Source organism: Corvus brachyrhynchos, unplaced genomic scaffold (genome assembly GCF_000691975.1).
Source record: "Corvus brachyrhynchos isolate BGI_N302 unplaced genomic scaffold, ASM69197v1 scaffold34, whole genome shotgun sequence".
Lineage (NCBI taxonomy): Eukaryota > Metazoa > Chordata > Aves > Passeriformes > Corvidae > Corvus > Corvus brachyrhynchos.
The window spans coordinates 1,143,435-1,160,179 of NW_008238126.1; positions in this window are offsets into that span (position 1 = coordinate 1,143,435).

A 16,745-nucleotide genomic window follows, 5' to 3' on the forward strand; every position below is an offset into this window, starting at 1 on the left:
GGTGACTTCTAAAAACTTGAAAGGTCTTGTCACCAAGAGCTGCTTCTGTCTCCAGGTTGCTTTAAAGCGAGGGTGGTTGAGGCTGAGGCCAATAAAACAGTGTGACACAGTCAAATGATGTGAAAGCCAACCCAGCAACCAAAATAAGTTCCTTGTCTGGCACATGAATGTCTGCTCAATGCACCCTTAAGTTCATGTCTGGCACCTTCAGCTGCCCTGGCTGCCTCTTCCAGGTGTGGAATGCGCTTGGCTACAAATGGACCACATGGATTTACTTTTAAATTTACGTATTTGCAGTAGTAAATTACACTCTGGGCTTCTGTCTGGAGTGCACGTGTGTAGGTTTCGGGGGTTCTGGGGTCCAGTCGGGACGGCCGGAGGTAGACGGTAACGGATGGAGACGAGAGATCTCTATAGGCAGGTCTCGGGACACAGCCGGTTTATTGTAAAGGGCGTGGGTATTGGGGCACTGCTCAGAGCTGCTAGACTCAGCTCTGAGCAGGCCCAAGAGAGCAAGAGAGTGAACGGGTGAGAGAGAGAGTTTAAGAGCAAGAGTAAGAGCAAGAGTAGAAGTGGAAGAGAGAAGTATGAGAATCGAAGTAGAAGTGAGAAGTGAGAATTGAAGTAGAAGTGTCTGAAGTCCTGGTTACAATACAATAAATCATCTTCTGTACTGAATATTCTAATTGTCACTAACCAATCTAATACAAGATACAAATCCTATAGCATTTACATACAGCCTATAAGAGTTCTTATATTACCATAGAGTGTTACATCTTAACTTCTAAAAACTACTCTTTGGACCCCTTCTGCTGAGCTAGTAGGGTCTGCTCTGACCCTTGGACCTGCCTGCTAGCAGAGGGTATTGTTCAATCAAGAGGGGATTACTTCAGTGGCCATACCATTGTTTTCTAGTTGTTCAGTAACTAAGACCTGGTATTTCAAAAGTGGCTTTCATTTCGATGTTGCCTGTAGTTTTCATATTCCCAAAATCTTTTGTCAGGCAGTCATATTTCCAAGGCTTTCCTGTTTCATCTTCCCCAACACACGTGTTAATGCTGACTTCTGTAAGCAACCAGTGGGAGCACAGGTTGATAGAGCCTCAGATTCACACTATAAAGGTCAACCGTCTTTTGGTTTGACACAACCTTCAGCAGTTCCAGCAGCAGCTGTAAATGCACACAGCTCTCAGCTGGTTTCCTTCATTGGCCATGGGTGACGTGTGACTGTGTCTGAGACTTCTAAAACTGACAGTTGTCATTATATAAGTAAATAAAAAATAAAAAAAACAAGTAGCAGCTTCAGTGGGCTTTAGGGAGCTCTCTGTAGCAGTTCTGCACCTGATCATCTCTGTGCACTTGTGCTTAACAGCACAAGTTATCTTCTGAAGTCAATGAAATTTTGTAACCTAGCAATGAAAAATTGTCTTTCTCATCACCAGCAATGAAAGTCAATGGTTCAAAAATTCCTGGTATGCTGAGACCACCCTTTGTCCAGTTGATAAATAGTCTTTTTCTTTGTGTTTCTTTATCTCCTGACTGCCTCTGACAGCTACCTCTGATTCTGAAACCAAACATTTCCTGGGAAAGCAGGCAACTTTTTCTGCTAGGTTTCTGCAGCACCTGACAGGGCAATGTTGATAATAATAAGGATTCATATCTTTCCAAAGGAGGTTCATTGTGGCACAGAGATACCAGTGTCTTCCTATAAGGAGCAAGGCTGAAAGACCTGAGTGCTCCCAGCTTCCAGCTCCAGGACTTGCTTTGTCACTTTACAGTATTGATCATTATAAGCCTGGGATATTTATTGTGCTGCTCTGGTTTCTTTGCCAACTATAACTAATTCAGTCAGAAAAACCAATAGCCCACCTTAAAACTTTACTTTTCTACCCTCATGACTTGACTCTGATGGTTCTTGGCAGACAACACTCCTCACACTCAGTCTGCAGACAAAGCTTGGTTTTCTTAATGTCAGTACAGCGAGCCAAGGTAGTTCTGCATTGCGCAGACGTACAGCACCCGAGAGGGAGAGAACAAAAGAGCTCCCTCACATTTATGTGTGTTATACAACCACTGAAAGAAACAAAAATACATCTCAAATAAAAATTAGGAAGTATTTTGTATCTGAATTATTCAAATGGGAGTTTGCTTTTAAGCCTCAAGCTTGAGGTAGTTTTCTTCCACAGCATGGCCTACATTCAGGATATTGAATATATAACTGTATATACAGCTGGATACATGACTATGCTGAACAAAGGGGAGGACTGGCAAAGCCCTGCCACTGAATCTCCTGCCCCAATTAACCTCTCTCCTGCGTGGTGCTATAATTGCATTCTGCTCTTTATTAAATGCAGAAGCACTTAGTCCATTGCTCCTGAGCTTAGCAAGCTACCAGCTGAGCCTTTTCTTTACCCCCTCAGAGGAACAATGAGGCAGCAGGAGAGCTGCAGCTCAGCCCACGTCCTCCTCTCCCCCATGGCGTACCCACATTTGGAAGAGAACAGCAAAGCCTAGGTGGGGTGTGATCTCAGAAGCAGAACCAACACTCCCAGCTGCCCTGTCCTAGTCACAAATCCATTTTGTTTTACTAAATTCTTGTGGAGAGTATCTCAGTTGCCAGAAGAGAAGCTGCGTATTTCTCCATTAGGAAAAATCAAAACTCCAGTTCGAATTCTGAAGGAAAAATATTATTCTTCCCTCCCCTCTCCCCATTAAAAACAGCTTCACTCTTCCAACCATTTTTGCTAAGAGAATCAGACTTCCTACTCCAGTGGGCAGAACCCTCACCAGGCTTTGCTTGCTGGCAAATCCTCTGCAAACTGAGAAAAACAAAATTTCGTTAATTTCAGAAGTCAAAGCATGCACTCAGGGCTCACAAACACTGGGTGGGGGTACCTGTTGTGAAGAAGGGTACAAGCTATCAGTGCCAGATGAACCATTAAGGGCACTCACTGCAGGCCAGAGAGCGGAGAGCAGGCCCTGAAATTGCTTCATCTTTTGCTGTCCATGTCAAAACAAGGGTGTTATCTACTCCAGGGAAAATGGGAGGAAATTCTAGCATCTTCCCCAGCCTGGTCTCGTACAGAAGCAGGGGTTAGCCCAATCCTACACTTAAAACACCAAGCTGGGCCAGCAGAAAGTTGCAGTCTCTGATCTCCCTATAGAAAACACAAGCTGACAACCACTCAGCTACACAGAGGTTAACAGGAAGCAATGCCAGAGAGTTCAGAGGTAGAGAAACAATCGAGGAAGGGATTTATTCCTCCAATGCCTTGGGGACTGTTTTTGAATTAGAAACTCAGAGCTGAGGGGTTTTTATTGAACTGAGTTATTTTTTGATATTAGCCATGATTTTGTGACTGAGCGGTGACATCCTGTCTGGGAAAAAGGGACAAGGTTGTCCTGTCTTGAGGCTTTGTTTTCCAGCTCTTCTGGCCATTCTACATGAATGTTCAGTCAAAGCAAATGGAGGTTGTATTTCTAAGACAAATATGCTTGGAGATCTGAAAAGTAAGCCAGTTTTTTCCAACTAAGGGTTGTTAAAGTCCAGTCCACCAATCCAGTAATGGAGTTTGGTTCTTCACCAGCCCTCCCTCATATGTGTCAAAATCACCCAAAATATTTTGGAAAATGATCACTGTCCTTCTTTCCTTGAATGGATTTTTCTTTTTTACTGCAAGGATATTGCTAATTGACAGAGTAGAAAAGGAATTCAAAGGCAAAGAAAAAAAAGCAAGTTTCATTTTTAAAACGATGCCATCAAATATTACAAGCTTTGCCACTTTCCTCTCCCTTGGTGAATACTGCTTCAGGAAGACAACTTCCCACATATCTGGCTAAGAAGTAACTGTGGTAGCTCCACACAATTCATTTCAAGCACTTCTCTTCCCCTCATTGACAGTGTTACTTATTTGTTCACTGTGTTCAGAGGAAAGGTCTTAACATGTCCAAACTACATGCAAAAAGATCTTCAGAAGTTCTGTACATGTCAGAAGGGTGTTTTTACTCAGCAGGCTGCATTTTGGATACCAGTATTTTAATAAAAGAATTTCTGTTCAGATCTCCTATACATTAAAAAGAGCATTACAGGGTGAAATACAATTAAACACCTCAAGTATCACTTTTCTAACATTATAGTTTTTCTAGGCATATTTTTCTAAATCTCATACTGAAACAACTTGAAGAAAATACAAAAGTACTATTTATTCTTTTGTCAAAGAGAAATTTCCGATCTTCAAAGCATGAAAAGATTCTTCTACATTTAGTCTACTAACTTGCATGTCTATCAGACTTTTAAAACCTTTATACCACTTGATTTTCTTTTTTCTATAAGAGATGCATTTGAGGAAAAAGTTCCCAATAGTCATGTTCAAAACCTGCTCCTACCCATTCTGTCAACATACTGGTTTTCAAAATTTGCTTATGACCAGTAACACTGAGAACAGAGAACACAGAGAGTAACTCCTCAGAGGCCTTTCTTTTTTCTAGTGCAATAGAAGACACCAAAGGATTTGACTTTATCCCATTCTTCATTTTAAAAAAATCAGTAAAATGAGTCTCACAATGTTTTTCCACGAGACCTCCTAAGAAAAAATTTTCACAGCCTTATAGAATATTTTGGCCATTTTTTGCACTATTTCAAGTGACCCATAAGAAGTTTGTCTTTCCCAAACTGTTTATCACATGCTGTTTGTGGCTCTTCTTTACCTCCTTGTGCAGTCTCCTGGAAGATGTGGAGCCTCTCTCAAACCCTCAGCTCTCCAGCCTGTGCCTCTTCAGGGGTTAGAAGTGAATAATGTTTGTGCCTAATCCCAGATTGGGCAGCCAGATGTCCTACAACCACTGTAAAATATTGATATATGTCACAGAGACTGACAGGCAGCTGTATGGCCATGAGTGATGACTCCGGAACAGAGGGAGGTTTTGCATTCAGCACCCACAGCTCCTGCTCTGGAACGGTTGTTAAGACTCCCAACATGGATGCCAGCTAGGACAGGCAGCCAAACCTCTACAGCTCTAAATTTTGTAGCTGGTCACAGAGCAGCCGAATGGGTGATGACTTTTGGTCACATCAGCCTGGTCTGAATGTAAGGCCTCAAGGCAGGCTTGAGAACAGAAGGACCATTTTCCATTACCAAAGCCATAAGGCTTGTTTGAAAATGCACTGACATTTAGAAGGTAGGCTAAAACCAGCATTTTATCTTTATGTTTTTATTAATAACTCAGAATTTCTTATCTAGAGCTTACAATATAAATGTTTAGTCTTACAATTCAGGTCTAAGTTTTATAGATTAGATCTAGGAGTAGCTAAGTTTTAGATATTCTTAAAAATAATTTCCTGTAAGACAAATAAATGCTACATAATTAATTTTTGTGCGATTAAAAAAAAAAAAACAAGAAATGGTCAAATCAACATTATCAATAGCCAAATGGATTCATCCCATTTAAATGACATCTCTGTCTAAGCCTCGAAAGAGGAGGCATGGATTGATACATACCCCCTGTGTAAAATAGCTTTATATTTATCCATACAAGTGTCTCTAACCCAAAGGTTAATACCAGAGGGAAAAGAGAACAGTTTAAAGAACACTCCTGATAGATATGAAGGAAATGGGCACTATTGCAAAATTTCCAGGTGGGCAGACAAAGGAAGCAGAAGCTAAAAACAGGAATGTGTCAAGATGCATCTTCGGGACATCATTTATCCTGTTCACAGCAACCTGCAGTAGTGAAAAGCTCATTACTTTTCACTGGCTATGAAATGCAAAACAAAGTTGAGGAATGAAACACAGCAGTTTTAAGGCCACATTTCTTGAAAATGCTCATGAAGTTATTTGCTCTGTATGTTTTAAGTGAGACACTTAAAGTGATCACTTAAGGTGCTGCTGTTTTGTGAGTACAGCAAATCTGGATTTCTGTCCTATATCCGTCCATATATATTACATATATCCATCCCTAGATCTGCAGTGCCTTTGATAGACAGGTACCTGGCAGAGGCTGGGGTCATAAAATCCTAAATACACAAAGTGAGTATACCTTCAGAGAAACTCGGTCCTAAAGTAAATCATTGTGCCTAAATTTTTATCCCCAGTTACAAGGATTACTATTTCAAATATTTTCCAGAACGTGGATTCTGGAATCTATGTGATAACAGAAGTAAAGGCCAAAATGTCCATGAAATACACATTCAATGTCACTGAAGTGGTAGCATGATGTTAATAATGTGAGGGAACCTTGTCATTCTACAAAGTTCAGCAAGGCTGGCAGGACAGTACAGTCATGTTGAATTCCAGAAACCAGGGGCTTACAACTGAAAGACAGAAGAAAATGCACTCCCAAGAGCATATATTGAATTTTAAGCACATCTTTGTAGGAAGTGTTTGTACAAACAAGTGTGAGGAGCTTAGGCTTTTAAATGTAAAAGAATATCGTAACAGACGTTAACTTAAGAAGCACAGATTCCTGAAAAGTAAAAGTTCTTTTTCTCTCAGATGCAGAAACATTTGCTGAATAAATAAGCAGGAAAGAGAAGCTGATGGTATTTTTAAGGAAAACCATGTAATACAGTATGATATATGAAAAATCAAAGTAAGGGTTTTTATTTGGCAAAGTTATGTACCCATTCTGCTGCCCAAGAGCGTAAAGGCAGTGGCTGTGTCCCAGCATTCAGCTCCCCTCTGCCAGCCTCAGGACTAAATTCATCATGTAGTTCTGCAAAGTCAGTGGGTGGTTTTACTGGTTGTTTTTCCAAAAGAAGAAGAAAAAATTTAAAAAAAAAAATATTAATAAGAGTATCTCACAGAAACAAGAACCCATTTAGGAGCTCTGCTAAGAATGCCAGCTCTTCCCCTGAGGTGTGGAAAACTGTGGCAATGGTAGACAGGAGAAATTATATAAAGGTGATGCTGTTAAAGTAGATTGCTCTTTAATTGTCTGCCCTGGGCAAATAATATCAACTTTTCCCATTCTTCATTCCGCTTTTCCCCCCCATCCCTGACACTAATGTAAAGTTTCGTGTTCTGACTATTAATAAACTGGTGATGTTATAAAAATCTTACATCTAGTTGAATAATACTGAATTAACAGCCCAGCCACTGATCAAATTTATTTCTGTATAAAGGAAGAATATCTGCTTTGATATCAGTGGCACTGTATTAGCTTAAACTTGAAGATCAGAGTCACTCTTTAGATTCCTGTCTAGGATAAAGCTTTTTTCCTCCCCTGTTAATTTCTCTGCAGTTTGAGGCCAGTTTAATTTTCAAGAACCATATTGCTTAAAGAGCAGACTGCAGGCAAATTCCCACCAATTTGATTGAAAGGTGAATTTTAAGGTGATGCAATCAAGCAACAGGAAAATATAAGATGTTTTGAAACTTCTTCCCTAGGAGCTATTTCAGTTGGATTAAGAGTAGCTCACACTGATTTAGCCTGAGAGGCAAAGACCTGTTGCACACCTGTTACAAGGTTTGTCCTCAGCTTGAGGTCACAGCCCACCAGCTGAGGTGCAGGAATTGACTCAGCGCCCACACTCAGTCCTTTGAGCACAAAGGGGAGGCAGCTCCACAAACAAGTCCAGCCCGAATGTGAGCACCTGTCTGGTCTTAGCTGAAGTCAATTCCTGCCTCATTTGACCTAACCCAGAATAATCCATTATCCCTCTGAAATACAAATACCTATACAAGCTTTGGGCTTGTTGACCAGATCAAATACAAATTGATTGAAGTTGCATCAATACAATTCCTTTAAGTTTTCTCACTCGTACCACGCTCTATATCCTAAGCTCAGGTGTTTTGCCCATGATCTCAATGCAGATTTATATAGCCTCTTGTTAACCAATGTAAATGTTCTCAAAGTGAGGCTCCCAGAAAACTTTATCACTACTTTTGTTGTGCCTGATCCTGGACCTGCTATACATTTTTCTTAGCTCTCATGGCTGTGACATGAGAGCACTGAGAACTGTGGGTGTGGAGAACTGGGAGCACTGAGCAGCTTGCAGGATCAGCCTCCAGAGCCCTGATTATGGTGGATACAGAGAGATCCACATTCCCATCAACAACACCACAGTCCCATGCTGACCAGTGCTTCTCCTGGCCTCAGAGGGAAGACCTCTAAGAAAATATGGTTCATATTTTCAGTGTGTCCCTACAGCTCATTCCCTACAGTTACACTTTTCCCTTGCTGTATGCCTAAAATCAAAGCTTCACATGCCTGCTGGGATCCAGCACACAGCAATGTCTTATTACTCCTCCTTTGAATATCCTCCACTTGGTTCTCTGACATTTTTATTCAAACTCTTCATTTTTCAGACTGTAGCACCTTGATATCAACATTGTTTTGCATCCTCACTCTGGCCTCTGATTTTCTCGTCACAGCAACTTTATTTTCTGTGCAGCACACTCTGGTAACAGCTGCTGCTATTCCACCAGGATATTCCTTCCTCCCTCAGCCTGGCTGTTGGGAGGCTGCAGGTGTTCTCCAGCCTCACAGTTTCTGTCTGTGCTGATGGATGATCCAAAACTTCCTGGATATTCCCTGCATTCAGGTGTGCCCAGGGGAGTGTTTCTGCAGCCCACACCAGCCACAGGAGAACCTAAGAAAGGCTATTTGCACTACAGGGTTTCTAGGAAGCCTTCCTTTCTTTAAATTTTGGGGATCTCAACCTCTGCAGCGATGCTGCTGCTATAGTACCCCAGGTCTAAGTCTGCTTGGCTTTTACTGCACGTCCTGCCTTGCTCCCAGCTGTTAAGTATTTGAGGAGAGCCTGTGTAAAGCCCACCCAGTGCCCCACCAATTCACAGGGTGTGCTGGCTGGAGCTTGTCTCCAGGGGATGAGCTGGTCTGTGTGCCTCTCAAAGAGGACATCCCCCATCTCCTCAGCACCCCAGCCTTATATTTAGCTGCTGGACTTCACGGGAGCAGGCAGGAATTTGGGATCAGCATTTCCTCACAAGTGAAAGGGTTTGCCAGTCAGCCTAAAACTCTTTTGAAAACTAGACCAGTGTTCTGCTAAGAAAGAACAAGCTTAATAAAACAGTTTTGGAACAAATTTATAGAAATGAAAAGGAAGCGCGCTCTCTCTCTCTCAGCTAACTGCATCCTGGCTGGGCTCCAGTTGCTGCTCTCTTTATTTCATCCAGCTGAAGTGCTGTTGGGGCCTGTCTCAGCTCCAAGAGCCACAGTCAGAGCCCAGAAAGCCTGAGCAGTTAATGTTGAACTCAAACACCTTCATTACTTCCAGCTCCGTAGGGAAGGCACAGAACAGGGATGCTGCCCTGGGGATGCTCCCATTCCAGCAGACCCCTTCTCTCTTTGCAGGCTGTGCAGATGCAGACTTCAAACAGAGTGTTACCTGCAGCTGATGAACTCAATCTTTAACCAGGAGATGATTTTTACCATGCAAACTGTGGGATTGTTACCTCTTACAACCTGCCTTTAGGAATGTGGATATCCCCCGGCATAGGCCAGACACATCCTGCCATCTCCATTTGTGTGGCCAGTGAACTCCAGCCTTTCCTGACCATAAACACAGGGAATAACAACTAGGTTAGCAATTTTCCCTGCAAGCAGCCCATGTACTCTCTGTGGATGAGATGCTATCTGCACCCCAGCAGGGTGACATTTAATCCTAAATCCACTATGATGAAACACCTCTGCTGCCAAAAAAGGGTGTGATTACCCTCCCTCTCCCCAGCAACACTTCTCCACCCCTTTCTCTACAACCAGCATTCCTCTGACGCTGTGAGCCACCAGCTGAGGCCAAGCAGGTCTGCAATCTGTGCTTTACTTGCTGAAGTCCCTGAGCCAGCACATCGAGGGGTTGAACACACAGCAGTACCTGTGCAAAGGCAGAAGCTGGAGTCAGAGGTCTCCGTGGACAAGGGGAAGGGGAGTGGGGCCACTGATTTCAGCAGCAGCCCATGGTCAAGTCGGCTGAACCACCCACTTCCTGCCCAGTCCTTACACCTGAAAGCTGCATTTTGTACGAACACATAAAATTGCTGCCACATGCTGTATGAACAAAGGATATGACTAAAGACACAACTAGCAGTGGGGGCTAACAGAAGGAGAGTGGAGGGCAAGTTCCAGATTTGACTGACCAAGTTCTGATGGCAGGCTTCACACCTTCATTGCTGAGTCCAAGGACATGTGGCATGCCAGCGCTAAACTTTTAACAATGCAAATCTTTATAATGTGCACAGGTTAGACATTTATTCATTTCCCATACTAAATGTTGAGTTGGGCAATTCTACAGCTCCTTTGAGGCTCATCTTTCCATCACACCATGAAGTCACATCACCATTCAATGCACCTCGAAGTTGCAGCCTCCAAGGCTCAGCTCCACACCCAGTCAGAAGCAACAACTCAAATGTATTTCAGAGTACAGGCTTGTACACTCGCACGTGGCATTGTTGCAATAGGTCATAAAACCACTCCCATGCCTGACTTCAGCAGTTTCATGTTTGGTTTTGGGGAGAATGGGGAGGGCTTTCTCGAGGAGCTTTTCTATCATCTCTGTTACCAGCATAGTGGCATATGTCACTTGAGTCTTCGCTTACCAGACAGCTGAAACTCAGCTTGATACTTGTTGACTTGCACTTTAAAGTGCTCGTTGCTCGACTGTCTCAACAATTTAGATAAGCTGGAAAAATGCATCAAAGACACATACCAGCCTTCTGGTAATGAATTTGTTTCAAGCCACTTGATGAAATACAGAGAGGAGCAGCTAAATCTAGCAATGACCGATGCCAAAAGCCACCACCAGTGGTGAACACTTGTACTCAGCACAGTGTATTAAGTTTAGAAGTGAGCCTGAAACGTGCTGGGGAGACAGTGAGTAAAACACTGGCATTTTACTTTAAGAACCATGATTAGAGTGGAAGATATTGCCTTAATAAAATATATTTTGTACCTACTCTTAGTAAATCACAGCGAAATCGACAGCCTATACAGGGAGAGGAAGACTAGAGCTCAGCTTGCAAGCAGACTGAATTATTTCTCACTACAGATTTGAGGTTATTGGCAGACAGCCCATGTTGCCATTTACTCCTCATAGCAAGCATGTTTTAAAAATTATTTTCCATATAGACAGACACACTGTAGCCACTGGGACTCCAGAGAGCTGCATGTAGGCCCTCCTGCTCTTTGGAGGCTCTGGTTTGATTTCCAGGTAATACAAATCAGAACTGAAATTGCAATTATATCTGTAGCAGAAAACTGCTGGTTCGTTCTCCACATGGCAAATAAACAAGAGAAGGGCAAAATGTTCCCAAGGAACGAAGAGATGCACACTGCTTTCTTTCCTCCCATGAGCTACAAACAGTGCCTCTCACAGCCGTGAAATTTCCTTTGAATAGATGCTACTGTGTCTTTTTCAGAATAACATCTTCATTTGTGACTGGGAAAATGTTAGGCAGAAAAATTTATAATTGTAGTGTTGGGTTGTACTTGATTATTATTCTTCTTGTTGTTGTCCTTCTCCCTTTTATATTTTAGACAAGAATATCCCCATATTTAAATGCTTCTTTGGTTTTTATTAAAATAATCAATGAAATATTTCCTCTCTACCACCCCCAAAAAATTTTACTCATTAAGACACCTTTTTATCATTTTCCTCAGGGAGAAGGAGTGCTCTGTGGCCTATGCAGATGTATCACCTATGAGGTATTCTCAGCAATACATCATGGCTGTGTGTCAGTCCCTCTTTAGAGAGACCCTTAGGCTATTGCTTTTTTGCATGACCAAAATAGAATTGCACCCACTTCTGGGTTACTAATTGATGCAAATTATACTGACATAGCTGGTGAATTTCCTGCTTTAAATTAGCAATCATTTCAATGGAAAAATCGTTTAAAAAGAAAAGGACTAAGTAAATAAAAACGCTGTTTGTTGTGTTGTTGGCTAGGCTGAATCTGCTAATGCTTTTAAAGTACTTTTTAAGTTATTTTCTTTTAATCAGCACAGCTGAAATTCAGAGGCCACTGTTTTAACATTACTGTGCGATCTGGTTGGGTTTGCTTGAAACTGTTGCAGGACAAGAATTTCCACAGTTACAGAAACTATGGATATATCAGTACTCAGGATGGAGGGAGAGAGGAAAAGGGGAGGGAAGAGGGGAGACAGGGAGGGAAGGAGACAAGGTGTTTTATTACAGACGGCCAACATATCCACATTCAACACTAGGATTAGTCAGAACTTCCTTCTCTTCTTGCATTTTTTCATGTAATTAGCAAGCTGCTTTTCAGAAGCCAAAAACTCAGAGAGAAGATCCAGAAAAACGTGTCTGTTTTAATAACTATTTTCTTCTGACTCTCCCAAAATATCCTCCTTTCCTTTTTCCAAACAGACTTCTAGCAATAGCTTGAGTGATTAGATGACAGAACTTCCTCACACTAACCCCATTATTTCCAAAGCCATTTTAGCAAAGCACTGGGTTGAATTTTTGTAGATGGAGAGCCTTGAGCATCCCTAGACCTCTTCAGAACACCAGCATGAACTGTAGGTCAGCTCTGAGCAGTAACCAAAATTCACTGCACAAAAGGGAAGTGCTGAGGAAACCTGTAACCAAAGCATTTAAAATGATGAATAGCTCCTCATCCAGTCTTTTGTAGGAAGAATGTGCAGTCAGGACAGGTACAGCCCAGAGCAAGAAGCTGCACCACTACCAGAGATGAAAGGCTTTGGGTGAAAGATCTGCTTCCTGCCAGTTCCAGGGCTGATGGTGAGTGTGGCCTCAGGGAGGGAAAGCAGCAAGGATTGCTGTCCCAGGGAGTCTGCAGGAGCTGTGGAGCATGAGGTACCACATTGAGGAACACTGCTGTTTGTCTCTCACTCCAATCCACAGCCTAGAGAAGCACAGAATCATGTAGGCTGCAAAAGCCCTCTAAGATCAAGTCCAACCATCAACCCAGCATTGTCAAGTCCACCACGAAACCATGTCCCTAAGCACCACATCTTCACTTTTTCTTAAATCCCTCCAGGGATGGTGCCTCAGCCACTTCCCTGGGCAGCCTGTTAGAAGCTGGCAAGTGCTCCAGTGTTGCCTAAAAATAGATTAAATGTGTAAATGTCTCCTTCAAAAAAAAAAAGTGCCTACTGTGCTGATGGGATGGGCTGGAAAAAAAATAAATTTTCCTCGAAGGAAAGTGAAGAAGATAAAACTATTTATTTAACAAGCACACGGGAAAGGAAAATAATGTTAAATGGTAAAATCTTTCGCTGTAGAGGAAAAACCTGGGAAAGTGTTCGAGTCCTCCCTTTGGTCTCCTCGGAGCTGGGGCTTGGGCCGGGGCCAGGCCCTCTGTGCCCGGTGGAAAGTCCTCCCGATGTGCTCTGATGTTACAGCAATCAGGCAGTCCAGTAGAAAAGGGAGAAAATCCGAAATTCCAGAGAAGGAAAAGTTCAGCTCTCAGCCTCTCTCCAGAGAACAAGGAACTGCCGAAAAAACTGGCCAAAAACTGACTGAAAAAACTGCCAGCCTGGGTGCTTCCTCGCTCCCCCCCTGCCCCAGCTGGAAAAAAAACCTGCTATCTTTATGTGACCTTGAACAAGTTTCAAACTGCTTTGAGAAAGTTTTGCTCAGTTTTTTCTTCCCCCTCTCAGGCTCAGTTCAGAGTCATAGAAAGGCCAATAATTAATTTCTGGGCATAGGCAGCGATATGGGATACACATCATAAGGTCACCCCAAGACACTTACTCAAAACACTTTCCCTTTGAAGTTCACACATTGCATGCCAGCATAGGAGTGTCTTCTAATCTAATGTTAGCAGGAGAAAAAAAAAAAAAAAGATCCTAAATCTCATGATGCAATTGTGATTCCCCTGGGAAAACAGGCAATCTTGTACCTGTAAACTTACTCTTCACCATACTCATGTTGTGCCCTTTACTCTCTTGGTTCTTTAATCTCAGCAATAGACAAGTGACTACCATAACATTTTAAGAGCTTTGGAGCAGGGATCACAGCAATTTCCTGGAGCTAGGATGAGATTACAACATTCAAAGATGTGATACATTAATAAAAACAAATTAATCTGCAACAACACAAGGAATATCTTGAAGCATATTTATTAATTCCACTGGGATTATATGAACTGCTCAGATCCTTAGGAATTTCTTGTGTTGTGCTCTAATTTATGCTGGAGAGACTAGACCTGGTACCAGCCTGCTTATCTGTCTCTGAACAGGTCAAGGATTAAGTGTTATCAGTGCATTAATAGATTTGCCTGGAGAGAACAAGGGTAAAATGCATCATCAATAAAGGCAACCTCGCTAAAGTTGAAAACTGCTGAGTTTCTAAAATCTGTTGCAGAGTATGTTGAGTACATTGGCTCTCAGCATCATGTACGTCTGAAGAGAGAAAATGTAGCTCTACAGTGGCTTCCCAAGTGGAATTCTCTGTGGAATGAGAGCACAGGACACCTGGAGTAAACCTGCTCAGCTGGTGAGTCCATGGGCAGCTGGGCTGGAGCATCCCCCCTCCATGGGAAGGTGTGAGAGGGAGCCTGTGCCTGACAGGGGCAGCAGAGAGGCCAGGCTGGTGTGCAGCGTCAGACTCTGTTTACCCCTGGGCTGTTCCTGGGGTTGGTGGCAAAAAAATCAAACAGGACTGCTCTGTGAACGTCCTACAAGGGGATTTCCACCAGAGTTGTGCAGATATAAAGATCTCCATGGCTTAAAAAACCATTTACATTGTCTTAAGTCTTTCGTGCTCTGTTGTCTGACCCCTCAAGATGCTGCTTGGCCTCTTGTGACCACACCTCCACGAGCACCTGTGACCACCCTTGTTCGGATTCCAGATCCCAGGGGGATGGCTGTGATTAGCACTTCCTTAGGCTGTTGCACTTTTTACCCCGTTTATCTCTGACAATAGTGTGTGCCTGGTCTATATACTCTGCATTTTGTGCTTTTGTAACTGCCCTATAAATTGATTGATGCCTGCAACCAGCTAAACCTGGGGTGCTGGGGATGGATAATATTCAAGCATGCTGATGAGCCGCATGGCTTTGTATCCATCTACTCATGCCTTGCTCACCAAGTGCAAAAAAGCTTTATTCACACAGAAAAAAGGGTTGTTTAACCTGAATAGTGTCACTTAATGCTGACACCAGGAAGTCAGAAACCTGCTCATCAGCAGGTTTCTTTTATAATCTCTTGAGGTTCTACTTCAGCTGTTCTCTGCCCAGCTTGAATGTCTATTTGCTTCATCACAAATGATGGCCAATTTATTGTCAAGGGTAAAATTACCTACTCTAAATCCTTGCTAACTACTTCACTTACAAAAATGATGGAGAGAAAAACTAGGCGGGGTTTTTTTGTTCCTTCAGGATTTTACTGGGCTAATATCCTCAACCTCTAATTGAGGCTAAGGGAAATTAGATCACAAAAACCTATATTAAAGTAACATTAAGAATCTGAATTGAAGTTGCAAAAGTGATGAATTTCAAAGATGGAGCTGAAATTCCCACCAAGCAGCCTCTCCTTACTGCACCCTTAAGCATGGAGACTTCACAAAATAGAAGTCTACTGCCTGCAGATTGGAAAACCGTGGTCTCTGTCAGTACTGGGAAACCAAACTGGGCCCTGGGCTGGGCTCAAACACCACCTGTGAGTGTCCACAGTGTTTACAGCTTAGTGCACCTTAGTATGGTTTAGATTCATGTCCATGACTCTGCCGCATGGGGTCTGTGCATGGTCCAGAAGCAGCACTGAGCTGCCCTCGTTTGGCTACATGGGCGAGGACTCCCACTCCCTGGAAGAAGAAAACACTGCAGTGTGGGAGCAGGTCATGGGAAAGAGCTTGCTCCTGTCTGTTTTCTTTCTTAAAACAGACGTATCTATTTAGTAGTTTCATATTGATAAGAATGAAAGGCCCATTAGGTGACAGTTAGCACCTGACACTTTGAATTTTGCATCTGAAATTCCTTTCATTTTTCTCCCTCCTGTCCTTTCTGTTTTGGATTGAGCTGTGTCCTCAGTGTATCCTTCCACTCCTCTTGGCCTGTCAAGAAACTTAACTGAGTCTGACTGTGCTCAGATCAAGCACAGCTGCTCAAGGGAACTGAGCAACCCAAATAAAATTAAATGTAGGGATTAAGATGAGTAGGGGAGGATGTGATTAACACAATCAATTAACCCAAGTTCTCCTGTGTGGAATGAGACCTACCGCATCCATGGTAAATTCTCATTAAGTTATTAATTTTGTCATGGATGAGCATAGAGATAACCCAACTTTTTTCAGTTCCTTTTTGTAGTGGATGTTCATGAGACATCAGTGAAAACGTGCACAGCCACGCTGAGCTTGGTGCTCCTGTACTTGGCCAAGTGCTCTGGCAGACAAGGGAGCTGATTTGTCCTGTGACAGGACCAGCAGCTGAGTTCAGGTACTCACATTCCCACACTGGAGAAGTCTGTCTGTGGAGATTGAGCATCCTGCATGTTTTTGGGGGGAAAAGGGAGGATGGGGAGCAAGAAACATGCCATTTCCTATTTTAAATATACATCAGTCCCAGCATGGGGAGTTGGTTCAACAAACACTGAATGTGGAGCACCCAGAGCCATCCTCAGGACAGAGCTCTGCCTCTGGGGGTGGCCTGCAGGGACAGTAAATGCTGTTTACTTCAACATTCATGTATTCTAGAGAGGACTGAAAAAAACACTTCAATAAGCCGTTCACTGACCTTCTCTGGCACAGGGGAACATGGAAGCAGAGGAATTTAGGAATGACAAGAGGCAGACACCCCGGACACTTTC